At 43.5% G+C, this 20,000-nt stretch overlaps 1 protein-coding gene across 1 annotated transcript in view; it reads left to right on the top strand.

The window, feature by feature from the left end:
• Positions 1-20,000, top strand: part of LOC138983707 (LHFPL tetraspan subfamily member 6 protein-like) — a 35,534-nt gene that overhangs the window by 290 nt on the left and 15,244 nt on the right. The window contains exons 1-2 of the mRNA XM_070357016.1: positions 1-4; positions 3,976-4,284. The exon at positions 1-4 is cut by the window's left edge and continues 290 nt beyond it. The gene's annotated coding sequence lies outside the window, so the exon portion shown is untranslated. The remainder of the gene's footprint in view (positions 5-3,975; positions 4,285-20,000) is intronic.

The raw sequence follows: 20,000 nt of genomic DNA, 5'->3' as shown, positions 1-20,000 counted from the left end.
CCAAGTGAGTTTCGGCTGAAGCTGATCAGTTTTGTATTTGTACAGGTTTTTGTTTACTGACAGCTTCAGGATGCGCTCAACTGCACGTTGGTGCTTCAGTACAGACTGAATGTAATGTGATGATAATTATGTGATGTGATGTGAGTTTCAGTGCACACTTATTTTTCTATAGTGGGTTTTGACTGACGCTGATTTTTCTTCTTCTTTTTTTTCCGAGACAGGTCTTACATTTTGTTCAATGCTTCTTGTCTTTTCAATGCGATTGTTCAAGTGAGTTTCGACTGTGACGCTGATTTTTGAGACAAGTTTTGTAATATCAGTATTTGTACATCGCCTCTTCTGAAAAGGTCTGTACCTTTTAAAAAAAACAGAACATGTTCTGATCAAGTTAATTACTGTGTAGGTGTTTTTACATTTAGTCAAGTTATGACTAAATGTTTTAACATAGAGGGGGGAATCGAGACGAGGGTCGTGGTGTATGTGTGTGTGTGTGTATGTGTGTGTGTGTGTGCGTGCGTGCGTGTAGAGCGATTCAGACCAAACTACTGGACCGATCTTTATGAAATTTGACATGAAAGTTCCTGGGTATGATATCCCCAGACGTTTTTTTTCATTTTTTTGATAAATGTCTTTGATGACGTCATATCCGGCTTTTCGTGAAAGTTGAGGCGGCACTGTCACGCCCTCATTTTTCAACCAAATTGGTTGAAATTTTGGTCAAGTAATGTTCGACGAAGCCCGGACTTTGGTATTGCATTTCAGCTTGGTGGCTTAAAATTTAATTAATGACTTTGGTCATTAAAAATCTGAAAATTGTAAAAAAAAAAATTTTTTTATAAAACTATCCAAATTTACGTTCATCTTATTCTCCATTATTTGCTGATTCCAAAAACATATAAATATGTTATATTTGGATTAAAAACAAGCTCTGAAAATTAAATATATAAAAATTATTATCAAAATTAAATTTTCGAAATCAATTTAAAAACACTTTCATCTTATTCCTTGTCGGTTCCTGATTCCAAAAACATATAGATATGATATGTTTGGATTGAAAACACGCTCAGAAAGTTAAAACGAAGAGAGGTACAGAAAAGCGTGCTATCCTTCTCAGCGCAACTACTACCCCGCTCTTCTTGTCAATTTCACTGCCTTTGCCATGAGCGGTGGACTGACGATGCTACGAGTATACGGTCTTGCTGCGTTGCATTGCGTTCAGTTTCATTCTGTGAGTTCGACAGCTACTTGACTAAATGTTGTATTTTCGCCTTACGCGACTTGTTTGTTTCTTCAAGAGACGTTGTGTGGCAGCGGTGTCTGTATTGTGCGGAACTTGAAACTGCAAAGCTCAGTTTTGGATTGCTGTGCAGTTTTCCCCACTGGTTCTCTTGGTCGTAAAGTATTGATTTGTGTGTGATGTATACTTGTTCTGCACGCAGCTTTTCAAGTGCTGCATACGGGTTTCCAAGACTGATTCTTGCATCGACTAGACACTTTTGCTGATATGTTGTATTTGTGTTTGTTCAACGATTCGGTCTGGGGGTAAGACTCTATTGGTATTGAATTATACAGCATAGTTCCACTCAAATCAAACTGACTGACTGACTGACTGACATTCTCATTGATACCTTTACTATTCTGTTAAATTATATAAAGGACTGTTCTACGTTCACAAATCGGCCACAGATTGCTCTGTTGACGTAGGAGATTGATGGACTATACCTCTCTGTGTGCGTTTTTTCTCAGTCTCTCAAGTGAATGCAAGCCATTTTCTATGGCCGAAAATAATCTTGACTTTGACCAGATTCGTGCTAGTGCAAATTCAGCGCTATTCGGCGGCCTTTAATAAAGTCAGTTCTGTGAACTGAATAGCCTTCTTCTAAAGCTACTCTTACACTGTGCCGAATTGCCCTTGCGAATAGAATTTTCCAATAATTCACAATGATCGGGACATGGTCGCAAGACATTCGTAAATGTTCTTAACCATTCGCCACCATTCGTCTCTTGTTTTGAACATAGCAACATGTTCCTAATATTCGCAAAGAAGTCATATTCTTAACTTTTTTGCAACGTACTTGTAAGATTTCGCAAGACATTCGTAATCATCGCAATGTATTCGTAAGGCTCGCAAGGCATTCGCAACCGTTCGTTATGCCTGTCTCACACTGTGCTGAATATCCTTGCGAACATTCGTAATCATCGCAATGTATTCGTCAGGCTCGCAAGGCATTCGCAAACATTCGTTATGCCTGTCTTACACTGTGCCGAATATCCTTGCGAATATAGATTCGTATGCATTCGCAATGATCAGTAGACATTCGCAAGCACTCGCAACCATTCGTAAGACATTCGCAAGGATTCGTAAGGCTTCGAATGGTCAATATTTTTCCTGTCCATTAGTCTCTTTTTTTTTGCCAAATACAACATGTTCATATACACATTTCTTGCGAATGTCTTACGAATAGTTGCGAGTGCTTGCGAATGTGTACCGATCATTGCGAATGCCCTGCGAGCACTACGAATACCTTTACGATGATTACGAATGGCTTGCGAATACTGAAGAATATGCATTCCTTGCGAATATTAGGAGCATGTTGCTAATATTCGCAACAAGAGACGAATGGTGGCGAATGGTTAAGAACATTTACGAATGTCTTGCGACCATGTCCCGATCATTACGAATTATTGGTGAATTCTATTCGCAAGGGAAATTCGGCACAGTGTAAGAGCAGTATTACGAACAATGCGAATTGCATAATCGCTTTATTCGTAAAATGTTTGCAAGCACTCGCAACACTCGCAAGGCCACTCGCAACGTTCGTAATACATCCGCAAGACATTCGTATATGGATTTGTATGCATTCGTAAGGCTTCGAATTTTCAATATTTTTTCCTGTCCATTCGTCTCTTTTTTTGCCGAATACAACATGTTCATATTCGCAAGGATATTCGGCACAGTGTAAGACAGGCATAACTGACGGTGTATTTCTCCCTGCTGCTTGCGATTTACTTCCGCTACAAATTGGTGGTCAGTCACTTTTCACTGGCCCTGTACTGTAAAATCAGTATCGTGCGTTATACTGCACCGTGTACAACGCGTCCGTCGGTTTTGGTCAGAGTTTATGTGGCTGTACCTTTCCTGGGTAGCGCCGTGAAACTGTCCAACTGAGTTTATTAGCCATACCGTTACTGCTATACCACCGGTACTAAACTGCTCTTTACACCCCCGTAGGCCCTATCTGGGTGATCCGTGCGACTCTGTCCACCTTACTTAGCCATAGATATATATATATATATATATATATATATATATATATATATATATATATATATATATAGATACAGAATTTGCCGAGTACCTGCAACTGCGGCCACTAGGTTTTCACCTGTGTTTCTCTGACTATATAAACCCTACCTAGCTGGGATACGTGCAATTTTGTCCACCTTTATTAGCAATACAGCCTAACTGGCAGGTACATGTACTTCTACAAAACATCAGCGCAACTCAGATTTCACCCGTGTTACTATGCCTATTGAGACCCAACTTGGAAGCGTACAACTGTGCCGTCACCTGTACCTCACGGCCATACCGCGCTACTTCAGTCGAACCTCAATGCTAAGTAAACTGCAACTTACAACTCTATTACTGACACCCTGGTTTCTACCTGTGTCTGCAACTATAAACCCTTCCTGGAATACGTGCACAACTCTGCCAGCCGTGATTAGCCAAACCGCTACTTCAATACTCGGAACCTGCTAAGTAAACCACAACGTTGACATACAACATATTGTTTTACTGACACCTTGGTTTTTGCATGTGTCTGTGACTATGGACCTTACCTGGCATACTCACAACTTTGTCAGTCTTTATTAGCCATTCCGCCAATTCAATAGAACTTGCAAAGTAAACTGCAACTTACAACTCTATACCTACTACTGACACCCTGGTTTTTGTCTGTGTTTCTCTGACTACAGATTCTACCTGGGATACCGTCGACGCGCCGCAATTCTCAGTGTCAGCCTTTATTAGCCACACCTGTACTTGCACCTACTACTGACACCTCAGCGACAGTGACCGCAAAGTGTGTGTCCATACCGGGGGCCAGACGTGGAGAATGTCAACATAGAGAACTGTGGCGGACACTTGGGCCCTCTGTCACTGACCCTGACAGTCAGAGAGAGGGAGAGAGAGGAGCTAGACAGACAGAGGCTGAACTCTAGGAGAGAGAGAGAGAAAGAGGGTGTCTTACTAGAGTTTCGCTTCTTCGGTGTTGTGGGTCTCAGGTAAGTGTTTGTGTTTTTGTCTTATTATGGGGGCGAGGACGCCCCCATTCTATACGGATAGTTTCGAGGTTGACCATGGGCAGCGCCATTTTGTTGTGAAATACGTCATCAGTTTGTGTACACAGGAAGTTGTGACATCCGTCACCCTATGGGAGGGGTGACGTCAAAATTGTTCATCTGTAGAAAGTTGTGAAATCCGTCACCCTATGGGAGGGGTGACGTCAAAATTGGTCATCACAGAGTTTGTGTAACACAGGAAGTTGTGAAATACGTCACCCTATGGGAGGGGTGACGTCAAAATTGTTCAACAAAAACATGATATGTCGCATTGTGCAGGGTCAACTGCAACAAACTCAAACCGAGCCATTCATACCTAGCTGTATTTGAGTGACTTATATACCCGACATTTTTATTTCTTATTTTTAGCACAGGTGTAGGAAAAATCATGAACCAAAATGTTATTTATTTTCTAATTTAACATTTTTTTTACAAATATGACCATGGTCTTTTAAACATACAGTGACATTAAACATTGTTATGTTAAAAAAAAGAAAAAAGAAAAAAAGCTTTTGTGCACAAATCAGAAAATACATTGTACATTTTACCTACAGGCCAAACCGTGAGTGTCTGTGGCAAAGCCCGACCCAGGAAATTGCACTGATTTTATATTTAGATCAAAGGGAAATTGTCAAGAACAGGCGCTTGCATTTGGATGTGTCCAATGATAGTAGGTTTGGTTGTGATCAATCAGAATAATGTAGGAATAAAAATGTATGACAGTTTAGTATGATGACATGTAATTCACATATGCTGAAATATGATATTATACATCATGTAATATTATTATGGCTGTTGCCATGACCATGAAACCCAACAAAGATTTAATGTAATGTAATTCAAAATACCAAAACCGAGCACCTATTAATCTCGTCTTTGCGCGTGAAGATTGAGGCCGTCTGCCAGTAGCGGTTAGGTCATACAGTGGAACCCCTCTCTAGCGACCTTTAAAATGTTGACAAAAATCGGTCCTTGTGGAGGGGGGTCCTTACAGAGGGAGGGGGGCGGAGTCAGGGGGCCACAAAGAAAGTCAGATTTAAAAAAAAAAAGAAAACAGAGAAGTTTGAGTTGCTGACGACCGTTCCCTCTGAAAGCAAACTGCTTCGATTTCATGTTTGTCCTTGGTGTCCACCAGTTCTGGTGCATGTACTACCCTGGCCAAGTTTCCTCTCAAGACATCAAAGAGACCGCCCCAGTATACTCTACAGCCTCTGGGCGAACCACCTCTCATAGCTAAAACTGGGTCAATGACCCCTGGGAAGAAGGTCAGTGTCTATAAAATTTTACTCCTAGGCCTGCGGCCAGGGGGGGGGGGGGGAGTATACCGGTACCATTTGAGAATCAGACCAAATGAGAATTGAACCATTTGAGAACATCCTTTTTTTTCAATCACTACATCGAAGGCCTGCGGCCCGGGGTTCACATGGGTTGGTTTGTTTGTTTGTTTCAAACCCACACCCATATACACACATTTCCCATTTAAACCATTTGTCGGCCCCCTGTCGATATTTATCGACTAAGTTCCTTGTTGTGGTCTCACTTGTGTTTTTTGAATGTATACCTTGGCTCCTTCTGCACAGGGAGAACATCAACAATAATTTTAAAACAATAACTAATAATTCACGCACTCGCGCACGCGCGCGCGCGCGCGCGCGAGAGAGAGAGAGAGAGAGTGTGTGTGTGTGTGTGTGTGTGTGTGTTTGTTAGATTCAGAGAGAGAGAGAGAGACTGAGAGAGAGAGAGACGGGGGGGGGGGGGGGGGGAGGGAGAAAGAGAAAGAGCATCAGCCATCAGTGTGTGTGCGTATGTAGGCTATGTCTCCGCATGTACAAGCCACTTGTAAGGTTTTTGATACTGAATATGATAGTCCCACGAAATGCAATGAAGACCCTACGCACAGACACCTTTGAATAACATTTCACCAACATCAACATTACCTTTCATGTGAAAAGTTTATCTTTAGCATAATTGAAATGTTAAGAACGGTCTGTACCCCCCCCCCCCCCTGCCCTCCCCACAGCCTCCCCCCTGCTATGTCTCTCTCTACATATACACACTCACTTTCCTTTTTTATTTGTAAAAATAGAGAATACTACATGGCTTGCTGTGTCGTACCAGATTTACACGAGTTTTTAAAAAAAATATTGAACTGCGAGCGAAAGCGAGCTGTTCACTTTTTGAAAAAGCAACGAGTGTAAATCTAGTACGACACAGCAAGCCATGTAGTATTCTGTTTATCCTACATACTTTACTTACGTGTATTTTACTGAAAATGTCTTGCAGTCGAGGCAGCTAAATTGAAGACGCTTGTTTTGGAACCTCGATCTCTTTTAAAGCCTCCTGCAATCTATTACGTCAAAGCAAAGAAACGTCACTCTGAAAGTGTGGCGTGACGTGTTAGTTCTAAAGATTCATCGAGGGTAATTAGCGAGCGCAATTTTTGTTTCTATAATGACGTTTGTCTCGGTGACTTTGGCATCATAAGCTGTGGAAACACAGGTCCTTGCCAGACTTGCTTGACATGACCTCATTTACATGATATACACACGTGTGATTTGTACGATTATCTCACGGGTGTCTCTCACGTATGTAGGATAAAGTAACTTTCTGCTCTTGTGAACCAACGTGTCAGGCATCCCAGATCTGCCGAGGCTTTTACCTGGAATTAGAGCATCCTCCAACTTAAACATATACTATTTGCCAAAAATCAACAGCTCTCTCTCTCTCTCTCTCTCTCTCTCTCTCTCTCTCTCTCTCTCTCTCTCTCTCTCTCTCTCTCTCTCTCTCTTCACACACACACACACACATACACACTCTATGTCCTTCTCTATTTCTTGATAAGGTCGCTCCCACCTTTCGTGTTATCACTAATTTTTTTAGTATAATCGGTGCCAAATTTTTTTCATTTTGTGGCAGCCTTGTCTTGAAGAGTATGCAGCAAAGCTAGCGGGCCGAGTGGGATACAGACAGACCGTAGACGGACAGACAGACAGACAGACAGACATACAGAGGGAGAAAGGTATACGCAGAGGCGGACAGAGAAAGAGACGTACCAACGGAGACAGCTGGACAGGCAGACAGCCGCACGCACGCACGCATACATCCACACACACACACACACAGTCAAAGCCACCACACACACACACACACACACACACACACAGTGACACACAAACAAACACACACACACTACACACCACACGCTCGCACGCACGCACGCATACACGCATACACACACACACACACACATGCACACACACGCACACACTCACACAAACAAACACACACACACACACACACACACGCACATACACACAATCACACACACGGCACACGGCACACACACGTACCTAAAGTGTGGATGGTTACCTAAGAGGCGGCACTGGGTGTAGTGCCTTTCTAGTGCACTTGCACTACAACAGCACTGGGTGCAGTACTCGCTCCGGCATCGAAGAATTTTGCACTAAAAAATGCACAAAATTTGACCTATTTCGTCGCCTATAGAGGACGGAAAGAATGTCTTTTTGAACATTGTTATGACATTCTTTCCGTCAAAAAAGTCAATTTAATGGTGTTAAATGAAGCGACCATCCACACAATTAGGTTGCCATCCAGAGTTTAGGTTGCCATCCACGTGTGGATGGTTGCCTTATGGTGATTTAGGCAACCAAACCTGTGGAAACGGGGGTACACACACACACACACACACACACACACACACACACACACACAAACTCCCCACCACCCCCGCCCTCAATACACACACCACAGAACAGTCGGTCCACCAACACAACACCGACGCCTGGCTGACCAGACAAAGTCAGGTAACGTCCGTTCTGTAGTGAAGCATTGTGCGGTTTCTCGAGTTACGCCGATACCGTGTCTCACGGCCCTTCAAGTTACGCCGATGCCGTGTCTCACGGCCCTTCAAGTTACGCCGATACCGTGTCTCACGGCCCTTCAAGTTACGCCGATACCGTGTCTCACGGCCCTTCAAGTTACGCCGATACCGTGTCTAACGGCCCTTCAAGTTACGCCGATACCGTGTCTCACGGCCCTTCAATCAACGACCCGCCTTCAATACCTGGCAACTTGAAACACGAGCGTCTAATTGGAACGGACGTAAAATTAATATTAAAAGTCCTACTGTTTTAAGCCATTAAAGGACTTGAGTATTTGTCCGCTTTCAAAAAAGAAAGAAGAAAAAAAGAAAGAGAAATAAGGAGAGGAGGGCGATAAACAGGGACGGCGGACAGTCGGGGTTATATATACGAGCCTTCAGACGGCAATTAGAGGGAACATTACTCTTCTCGAGTAGCCTGTATGAAACGGTGTAGGATAACGTATACCTACGCGTTGAGGGAAAATAAAGAGAGTCTGGAGAGGGAGGGCTGAGAGAGATCGAGAGAGAGAGAGAGAGAGAGAGACGTAGAGAGAGAGAGAGAGAGAGAGAGAGAGAAGTTCAGGCTGTGTGTGTGTGTGTGTGTGTGTATGTGTGGACTCTGAACGAATGTATGTTAAGACATGTAAGTGTATAGGTAGCCCCCCCACCTCTGCCTCTCTCTTTCTCTCTGTCTCTGTCTGTCTGTCTGTCTGTCTATCTGTCTGTCTCTGTCTTTCTGTCTCTCTGTCTCTCTGTGTGTCTCTCTCTCTCTCTCTCTCTCTCTCTCTCTCGCTTCAGAGAACAAGGAACATTTCACGAGGCTGTTTCTCTTGAAAACTTGTAAGCACTACTATTGTGCAGCTGATGAAATATCAATACTCTCTGATGGTATTGAACCACATGATTCTACAGAATGCACAAATAACATGTTTATACTAAAAACAAAAAAATCTGTGCACTCTTCTATCATTGCTAATTAATGCATCATAATGCATCTTGAAATATCTTATTGATTGCTGGACATATTTAAAGTTATGTAATTTTGTACTGTAGTTTACTTAATTTCTATTTCCTAGTGTTATCGAGTTATCCCTCAATGGGCGAGGGCGGGATGAAAAAAAGGCATGTTTGCATCACTTATTCTGTCACCCTCGAAAAGTAGAGTTCAAGTTCTTCAGCAGCAAAATACACATTTTAAATGGCTTCCTAATCCAGTTCCAAGCCCCATTTGCGGTTGTGGTCAGTGAGGAATCTCAGCAATAGCCGACACAACTTGTATCCCACGGTAAATGGCGAAAGCTGTGTTTGTTTTGCGTCACGCCAGCCGGTTGGAACGTGCAGTTTGATGGGCAATAATTCCCGATAGACCCGCACAGGACACAGGGTGTCAAAGCGGCAAGCCACTGACGAACTTGGCATGGGCAGCGTGTGAGATGCTTGCAATGTTTGAAGACATGGAGGCTGGTTTCTGGAGTGTTTTGTTGTACGTGTGTGTGTGTGTGTGTGTGTGTGTGTGTTTGAAAGTTCCTATATAACGTAAGAGCAGATTTACCCTGGTGTCCATGGCAAGACTACAACGGATGTGGCGTAAATCAAAATCAATGCAATACAATAGAAGACACTACACACTACACTACACTACACTACACTACGTACACTACACTACACTACACGACACGACACTACACGACGCTACACGACTACACTACACCACACTACTCTACACCACACTACACTGCACTACACTACACTACACCACACTACACTACACTACACTACTCCCTAATTGTCCGATTAGTGGGTACGACCATACATGTTTCTTTTGTCTCGTCGTTGAATAAACACAATTAAAAAGTGTTACTTTCCTCAGTAATTTACCTCCATTTCAGAACTCCCTCCATTATTTGAAAGCCGATTGTGTCGGATTGATGGTGATATTTAAAGGGAGTAGGCCTACCGCTGTTTGTGGATGTTACTGAAATAACGCAGCGTAACTAATGTTACCCACGCATACACACAAATACGGCAGCGTAACAAAATGTACTATACTACTAACTCGCAAACCCACGAAAGTAGTGACACAAATCATTCCAACGGCATTACAAGTGGACGCATAAAGTCGCCGTGCCTCATTGTACGAGGCTAATCTGATTTCTTCTCACAAAAGGTGCACACATTACACTGAAGTGCTGTAACACATTCTCAACAACCGTAACTTTGGCCAGCGACACGATTGTGGTCAATTAATGTCCAGGGCAGCAGTGTGTTAACTTAAAGATACCGTACGTCCTTCACACGTAATTAAACCAGCATGTAAACCAGCATGTAAACCACTGAGCACGTAAACCAGCATGTAAACCAGCATGTAAACCAGCATGTAAACCAGCACGTAAACCAGCATGTAAACCAGCATGTAAACCAAGATGTGTCGGTCCAGGCTTTTCCCTGGAATAAGAGCATCCTCCCACTCTGGTGTACCAAACATCTGTCGCCTTGCACTCTGGTGTATCAAATATCTGTCGCCTTGCACTCTGGTGTACCAAACATCTGTCGCCTTGCACTCTGGTGTACCAAACATCTGTCGCCTTGCACTCTGGTGTACCAAACATCTGTCGCCTTGCACTCTGGTGTACCAAACATCTGCCGCCTTGCACTCTGGTGTACCAAACATCTGTCGCCTTGCACTCTGGTGTACCAAACATCTGTCGCCTTGCACTCTGGTGTACCAAACATCTGCCGCCTTGCACGCTGGTGTACCAAACATCTGTCGCCTTGCACTCTGGTGTACCAAACATCTGTCGCCTTGCTACTTTCTCTGCAGAGTGGGCACTTTATGCTGAATTAATTTCTGTCCTTAATCAAACCTAAATCGTTGGGGCCGTTCACGTGGCAGACTTTTCGCCGACTTGGCCTCAACAACTCGGGGGCGATTTCCAATCAACAAAAGTTGGGGACAATTTTGTTGAAAGTCTGCCATGTGAACGGCACTGAACTGAAACCTATGTCAAACTGGGAAACAGTGAATATGATGCTGTGCCAGAATCTGCCTCTGTAAAATGGGACACTTGAGACAAAAATAAAACTTCACATATAGTTCTTCGTTAATGTTGCGGTTTGAAAGAGTATGTTATTCTGTATGTGTTTCAAATTTTACAAAGATAACTAAAATCATCTTTTATGAGAAATGAACAAACAAAGACGGGCAATTGGTTGGTGTTCCATTGAGAAAATTATGATCGTTACAGTTTGACATGAAAAATGTAGCTAACTTGCTTTGACAAAGAAAGCGGATTAAAACACAGGTTAAAGATTATATTTAATTTGTAAATAACGTTCAAAGAAGGCAGTTTGTAGCTCACATTGATATCAATGTTAACCAGAGCCCCCCCGTTGAGTAGCAGACGAACTGTCCTTTTAATAGGAAAATTGGACACGGTGTGTAACGATCGTCATACATCGATTTTTAAGCCGTTTGCGCGAGAACAATTTATAATTTTGTATTTATTTTGGGATAAGTTTTCAGATTAAATCTCCCTGTACAAGTAAACACACGAAATTTGGGGCTAGTTGATAAAAGACAGGTAACTGAGAGAATTATCCCTGGGCGTCCAAAGTGTCCCACTTCTAAACACCACTTCAAGCCGACAAGGTTGTCACTCTTTTCTTTTTCTTTGCATACAGAATTCACTTCATAAAGCATAACTGTATGTATTATCTCTCTGAGGTATTTTCTTCTTGAAAAAAAACAATTGTTCGTTGTGAGACATAGAGATCGATAGGCAAAGAAAATGTGGATCAAACTGAAGTGGTTTACTTCTGACCACGTTCTGGCACAGCATCATAATTATACAAGATATCAGGACAAGTGAGCGTTCTGTGTCAGTCAAAGGAGGCTTTTATCACATGTCAACACATGGACATGTTTCAGGTGGTGAACTTGATCGTATGCACGGGACGGACGGTACCTTTAACTACCGTGCATAACGCCGCTGGCACTGTTGGCAGCAGGAAACTCAGTACACACGAGTAAGCTTTAATTACCGTGTACATCCCGTCGCTTTAGATGATGTGGCTTCCAGTTTATCAGGGCGAATAGTGGCTGAAGAGGGGGGGTAAGTGGTTGAGAGGAATGATGTCATTAGTCATTGAGGGCCATACCAGCGGGGCAACTTATAATGTATCAGTATCAGTATGTTCATGCATGCGAACGGTAATTTTAAAACAAAGCTCGTCACGAAAGCCGGTTTATTAATTAGTTAGAACTTTGACATTGCCCTTTATCGATGCATGTGAAGGAATACTAATTACTGCGGGCTTCTGTTCCGTTTGTGTGAGAGTAAATATGATGAGGGGGAGAGTAGAGAGAGAGACTGAGAGAACGAACGAACGAACGAACGAACTTTATTACTCAAGGATGGAGATTTTAGGCTGACGCCTAGTCTTACAATCTGTCCCTGCTAAACTAAGACATAAAAATAGAGACAATAAAAGGACAATCATCAATCACAATCATACAGTATTACAAACTACAGAGAGAGAGAGAGAGAGAGAGAGAGAGAGAGAGAGAGAGAGAGAGAGAGAGAGAGAGAGAGAGAGAGAGAGAGAGAGAGAGAGAGAGAGAGAGAGTGTGTGTGCGCACTTCAGTGCTTGTGTACTCTTATTTTCTTTCTTTCTTGCTTGCTTGTTTGATAACCTCACCATCTCGCTCAAACTTTGCGCAGAAATAATCATTTTTCAGCTAGCACGTGACCTCCGACATGGCGAACTGTCACTTGTCATCATTGTTATGACGGTGATTTGTAACGCGTGAAACACTTTCTGACATACAGCGGCACAACTAATGGCCTTTTGCACAGTACACGGCAAGCTAGGCGGTTAGGCGTGTGTGTGTGTGTGTGTGTGTGTATGTATGTGTGTGTGTGTGTGTGTGTGTGTGTGTTTGTGTGCGTGCGTGCGTGTACGGCCACCTGTAAAATGTCGTGATTGGTTGTGATAAATGACAAGTACAAATCTTCCATCCAGCCATGCGCCCACACATGTACACCGGCTGAATTGTACGTAAACTAATGTTTAAATCGTGAATATTTCGCACTGACAGAATATAAAAGCACATATTCACAGAGACAGACAGATACAACATAGACAGGTAGGCCGGCAGGCAGTCAGACAGACACAATGGAGCTGAATATCATTTACCTCTGGACTTGCACTCTGTCATCTCTTCTCTCTTTTGTTAGAGGTGTGTGTGTCACGTATTGTGTTTGTCTGCGTTTGTGTGAGGGAACAAACGCGTCACGGTGTGTGTGTATGTGTGTTTGTGTGTGTGTGTATGTGTGAGTGTGTGTGTTTGAGAGAGAGAGAGAGAGAGAGAGAGAGAGAGAGAGAGAGAGAGAGAGAGAGAGAGAGAGATGGAGAGAGGGGGGTGCGTGAATGTGCCAGCGGTCATCACAGCTTACCGCAAGAGCTTGTCAAATTTGACGTGCAGCCTTGTCCAACCCCCTCTTTCTCACACAGGAGCCGTTTGATGACCAGTAGCCTGGCGTGTGAACACAACCCTCGGCCCTTTCACGCAAGCACAAATGTTTTGAAGCTGTCCAGCTTTTCCCAAGATCAAAGTAGACACCTAGGTGTTGTTAGACAGGTTAAAATGGTGGCTCTTAACCATCAAAAGTAACGTATACGTGTGACGTCATCGGAAAGACCAAAACGTGTGGACATTGACAACAGTGTTATTAGACAGGTTAAAATGGCGACACTTGGCGTGGACAGTTATGTGTGACGTCATCGGAAATATTACAATTTAGGTCTCTTTCTTTATTTGGTGTTTAACGTCGTTTTCAACCGTTCAAGGTTATATATCGCGACGGATAGAGCCACTTGTTAATTGTTTCTTGTTCACAAAAGCACTAATAAAAAAATTGCTCCAGGGGCTTGCAACGTAGTACAATATATGACCTTACTGGGAGAATGCAAGTTTCCAGTACAAAGGACTTAACATTTCTTACATACTGCTAGACTAAAATCTTTACAAACATTGACTATATTCTATACAAGAAACACTTAACAAGGGTAAAAGGAGAAACAGAATCCGTTAGTCGCCTCTTACGACATGCTGGGGAGCATCGGGTAAATTCTTCACCCTAACCCGCTGGGGGGTATTTAGGTCTCTAGCACCATGTTTGATTAGGATTCGTGGGGATTGCGAAACAAACTCACATACATTTCCGTGCGTGCTTGGTCAGTCGTGTGCTTGTGTATGGGCCTTTATACGAAGGGGGTAAACACTAGCAGGTCTGCACATAAGTTGACCTGGTAGGCACTATAATACTCCCAAACACATTCTCCTCTTGTTCACTGATCAAAGAGATGCGATGTGAATTCTCCCGAGTGAAGCACACAGACGTTTACAATTCAGGACTATTGAGCAAGAATATTAAGCTTCAAGGGGGCTTACACCGAGACGCCTCAAGTGCTTAACCTGGCGTCTGATCGTTCTGGTGTTTTCGGCTTTCCCCCAATACTTCAGCTCACCCGCTGTGCAAACATGATCAGGTTTGTAAAGGTACCTTAAGTCCTCCCCTGCAGAGCATTTTGTGAAACACCGTACGTTTGAGCGTCCTGGTTTTAGAAAACATGGGACAAGAGTTCCACTTGGACTTATACAAAGTAACCGGCAGCCTGTGTATGAATGTGTGAATATGTACGTGTGTGTGTGTGTGTGTGTGTGTGTGTGTGTGTGTGTGTGTGTGTGTGTGTGTGTGTGTGTGTATGTGTGCGTGCGTTTGTGTGTGTTTGTGTGTATGTGTGTGTGTGTATGTGTGTGTGTGTGTGCGTGTGTGCGTGCGTGTTTGCGTATATATGTTAGTGTGTGAGGGTGTGTGTGTGTGTGTGTTTGTGTGTGTGTGTGCATGTTCGTTTGTGTGTATGTGTGTTTGTGTGTGTGTATGTTTGTGTGTGTGCGTACCTGTGCGTGCCTGTGTTCGTGTGTATGTGTGTTAGTGTGTTAGTGTTAGTTTGCGTGCGTCTGTGCGTGCGTGCGTGTCTATTTGTGTAACTTACACCTACGCATATGTGCAGAGCTGATTCAACTAAGAGATCACATTTTGCACAAAACAGCCAGGCTGTATTGACCTCTTGCAAAGTCGGACACGTGAAGCAAGGTACAGTCTAACCTGTCATTACCGACCAATCAAGGGACCAATCAAACGCGGGGATATAGCTCAGTTGGTAGCGCGCTGGATTTGTATTCAGTTGGCCGCTGTCAGCGCGAGTTCGATCCCAGGTTCGGCGGAAATTTATTTTTCACAGAGTCAACTTTGTGTGCAGACTCTCTTCGGTGTCCGAACCACCCCCCGTGTATACTACATTGGGTGTGCACGTTAAAGATCCCACGATTGACAAAAGGCTCTTTCCTGGCAAAATTGCTTAGGCACAGTTAATAATTGTCTACCATACCCGTGTGACTTGGAATAAGGCCGTGAAAGGTAAATATGCGCCGACATGGCTGCAATCTACTGGCCGTATAAAATTTCATCTCACACGGCATCACTGCAGAGCGCCTAGAACTGTACCCACGGAATATGCGCGATATAAGCCTCATTGATTGATTGATTGATTGATAAACAGGTGGTCGCTATAGAAAGGTGAATTATATGAGTGGAAAACCCCAACTCGCTGGGGATCCTTTTGGAAGGTCGTAAGGGACAAGTGGCCGTAATCGAGAGGTGGTCGCCAAGACAGGTTCGATTGTAACTTTCATGGACAGAGTGAATAAATAGTGTTTAGACATTATACGTTATTTGCGTTTTTGACCAAAATATGACATTTTACACAGATCTCAACAGTCATTGTTCACCTCGACCGCTATCGCGGTCTCGGAGAACAATGACTGTCTCGATCTGTGCAAAATTTCATATTTTGGTCAAAAACGCAAATAACGTATATTGTAGGCCTCTGACGTCACATGGCTCAAAGAAGGGAAATCCAATGTCCAATCGATACATTTCCCTTTGTCAACATGTTCTTGCGTTTTCATTCATAACAGGAAGTAGGCGTTAGCCTAGACATGAAAATGTCTGTGAAAACAGCTGAAACGGATTTTTTAAAATCTTACACATAGTACACACCCATGCTTGCTGGATAAAGGTTTCACTTGCTGTTAAGGGATTCTAAATTGCTTAATGCACATTTTTCCGACGTCAAATGTTTGGTAGAGACGCGTTCCCATCATGAAACCTTAATCGTCCGATTCATTCTCTCGCTGATTGTGTAAAGGCTAGGCGTGTACAGCTCACAGCTCCTCTTTTGCTACAGCTAGGAACCTACGACCGTCTGTAGCACAATTCCAATCTACACACCAAACTTCAGCTCAATCGACCCATAAGTACCAGAGATCTATAAGACCGGACAAACAGACAGACAGACACACAGAAAACAGAAAGAAACACAGACAGACAAACAGACCATTAGACAGACATAGTTAACCCTATAGGCGACGGGGGTGTATCTACCTGGATGACAAAAACACTACCTGTGCATCGGTTACACGGGGAGGAGTGTATCTTTGCCGATGAAACACATTGTGTGTAGACACACACCCAGTGTGCCTGCCCATAGACCTAATATAGGTCCCTGGCCTGCCTGAACGGCGTAGATCTATACAACGGTCAGTCACGCTTGGTTGGCTCGTGGGGTGGACTCGGTTACCTCCGTGTGGCTGTGTTTTCACTTCTCATTACTCTTTGGGTCAGTGGTCTTACACCTGTATATGCTTCCAGACGTGACCAGTGGTTGTTGTTTTAAATGATAAGTGGGGGGGGGGGGGGGTATCGTTGACTGAAAAAAAAGATGGCTTAAGAAACCCAGATGGTCGTCGTTATAGTTTTGTTTTTATCATCAACAATAGTTTCTACTTCTATTGGTGAAGATGTTCGAATAGCTGTTTTGTTTTTCTGTTTTGCTTTATCATAATCAGTTATTCTTGAACATACTCGCCGAAGACAGACAGACACACAGACAGACACATAGACAGACACACAGACACAGGCACAGACATGCAGACACACAGACATATTTAACACAGTTGAACTGACACCAATAATACAGCAAGAGGCAGTTTAGAATGAGAGTTTGCACCTGACGCTCGTGTAAATAAGTATCTAACCGACAAAAAGAATAATTCTCATTCACTTACTGGCTTTTCTAATTTCAGCTAGCTCTTTGCACGTCAGGTTTCTGACATTTAGAACGTGACACTGATATTTCCACCCATCATTTCAGTCACACTTTGCCGGCACGCCTCCCCATTGCACATGGCCCACGGAGAAGGTTAGAAACTGATCATGGGTGTGTGTGTGTGTGTGTGTGTGTGTGTTTGTTTGTGGGTAAGTGCGGCGTAGAAGTTTAGAGATGTATATACATACGTACGTATTTAACTCAGCGGTACTGACGGAACGGTGGAGGAGGCGGGGCCATGACTACACCACAATTTGAAATGTCAGAGGAGACAAAAGAGTGAGACGGGCGTGAGGGGCGGAAAGAACTTCAAGGATGGAGGTGGAAGGAGATAGGGGGGGGGGGGGGGGGGTGGAGGGGGGTGATTGGCACAAGCGTTTGGCACATACACCACTGGAAAGGTCAAATGAGGATAAGACCGGCAAAAAGTTGTGTATGCGCTTCAGACATCCTGCATAATGCTCTTCCAACCCCCTGTAAACACGCAAGCGAACACGTACGCGCTGAATCTCACTCACAGAACACACACAGTCATGCACTGCACATAACAGTGTGAAGAAAGTGCCACGGTCTTGATCAGTCTACCCCTCCTCCTTCTCTCTCCGTCCAAACACGTAACACAGCCTTTCAATGATACGCACCTGCTGACCTTGTAGGACTACGGTGTAATTACTCCACCTAACTTTTACGGGGGATGTAGCAGAACTGACAACAACAGTTACAGCTTCACAGGCCATTCCACACCACTAAACTCTCCGCCCACCCACATATTTTGCTGGACAACTGGGCAGACAATTTTTACTCTTCTGGTTGTTCATGGTTTTACGCAGTTGTTTCCCTTGAACCACACGACTTTGGATTGAAACGCCTACTGAAATTAAGATCCGTCATTGCCTGCAGTGGTAGAAAGATTGTCAAAAGCACAGATAGAAGAATGAGCAATCAGGCACAAAGTCACATGAACACACACGCGCGTACGCACAAACACACACACACACACACACATGCGCGCGCGCGCAGGCGGACGCAGACAGACAGACTGAAGACAGACAGACAGACAGACAGACAAACAGACAGACACATTGTACAATTACGTGGGATTTGTTGCTAAAATACCTCCATTTAAAAAAAGATAAGCGGACTTTTTTTTATGTGTATATCACCGTGTCATATTTGCGTAGTCATTACAATCTGAAAAGTGGTGGCAGTCTTGTTCACACGTGAATATTTTATTTAGAGTAATTTGACGCCTCTGTTTTCTGTGAACAAAATCAATACAGTCAGCGTTTGTAAACACAGCAGTCGAAGGGAACTCTTAAAGGCGCCTTCTTGCTTATGCGGGCCATCACATACATTTCCACACGAGTTTTTACATAAGATAAGATAAAAGCCTGCTTAACAAGGTTTCAAGTTTTAATCTTTATCTCGTGCAGTCTAGGGCATTAACAAAAAACCAGTTGCAAATTAAAACACACACAAAATCCCCCCCCCCCCCCCCCGAAAATCAAGGTAACACCATCATCTAACTCGATCATTAAAAAACAGCAAAAGGAAAATGGATCGGTCAAACCATGACAGACATATCGGTGGGACATGATGAATGTTTCCACTTGGACACTTACCAATGTTGATGTTGCAGCGTGGACACTTACCAATGTTGATGTTGCAGCGTGGACACTTACCAATGTTGATGTTGCAGCGTGGACACTTACCAATGTTGATGTTGCAGCGTGGACACTTACCAATGTTGATGTTGCAGCGTGGACACTTACCAATGTTGATGTTGCAGCGTGGACACTTACCAATGTTGATGTTGCAGCGTGGACACTTACCAATATAGCTATTCTGATGAACACGTGGGGGAATTCGGGGGCTGTGATTGGATGGTCTCTTCCGATCATCAAAGCATAATGCGGCGGAAGTCGGCCATTTTACTCAATATCCAAAAGCATATTGAGAAAAATGGCCGACGCATGATTCCGCTTTACCCATCTGTACCACGGCGATGTTTCTATCGACAACAGCATACACTGACAACTTAAAAAGCTGTTTCAACAACTGTGTTGTGAAGTCGAATGCACTTGGAGTCAGTTTTTCTTCCAAAGTCAGAAAGCGTGTAGCGGTGTGCATGTCTGCGCGAACATGATGCGCGTAAGAAGTTTGTCTGCTATCAAAACCTGAGATCAACGCATCGACGCAAACACTGTCATTTTGTAAGTTTGGAACAACAAATCAAGGTCAGAATAGCAATATAAACGCTATTGTGTTTTCAACGTAGAAATAGTGTCCGATAGTTAGACTCAAACAAGTATAATGCGACTCGTCTTCGACTCGTCGGCATTATACTTGTCTTGTCTAAATATCGGACCCTCTTGCTACGCTGAAAACACAATAGCTGTTAATGTTGATGTTGCAGCGTGGACACTTACCAATGTTGATTTTGCAGCGTGGACAGTTGTTGCTGAATTAATTTTGTGACTGACACCTTTGCTAATCTGTAAAATTGCTCATGCACAAAATGCACACAATGCACATCAAGCAA

Source organism: Littorina saxatilis, linkage group LG13, assembly GCF_037325665.1.
Source record: "Littorina saxatilis isolate snail1 linkage group LG13, US_GU_Lsax_2.0, whole genome shotgun sequence".
In the NCBI taxonomy this organism is placed as follows: domain Eukaryota; kingdom Metazoa; phylum Mollusca; class Gastropoda; order Littorinimorpha; family Littorinidae; genus Littorina; species Littorina saxatilis.
Note: the sequence above shows the minus strand (reverse complement) of the source record. Positions and strands in the feature narration are given on the sequence as shown.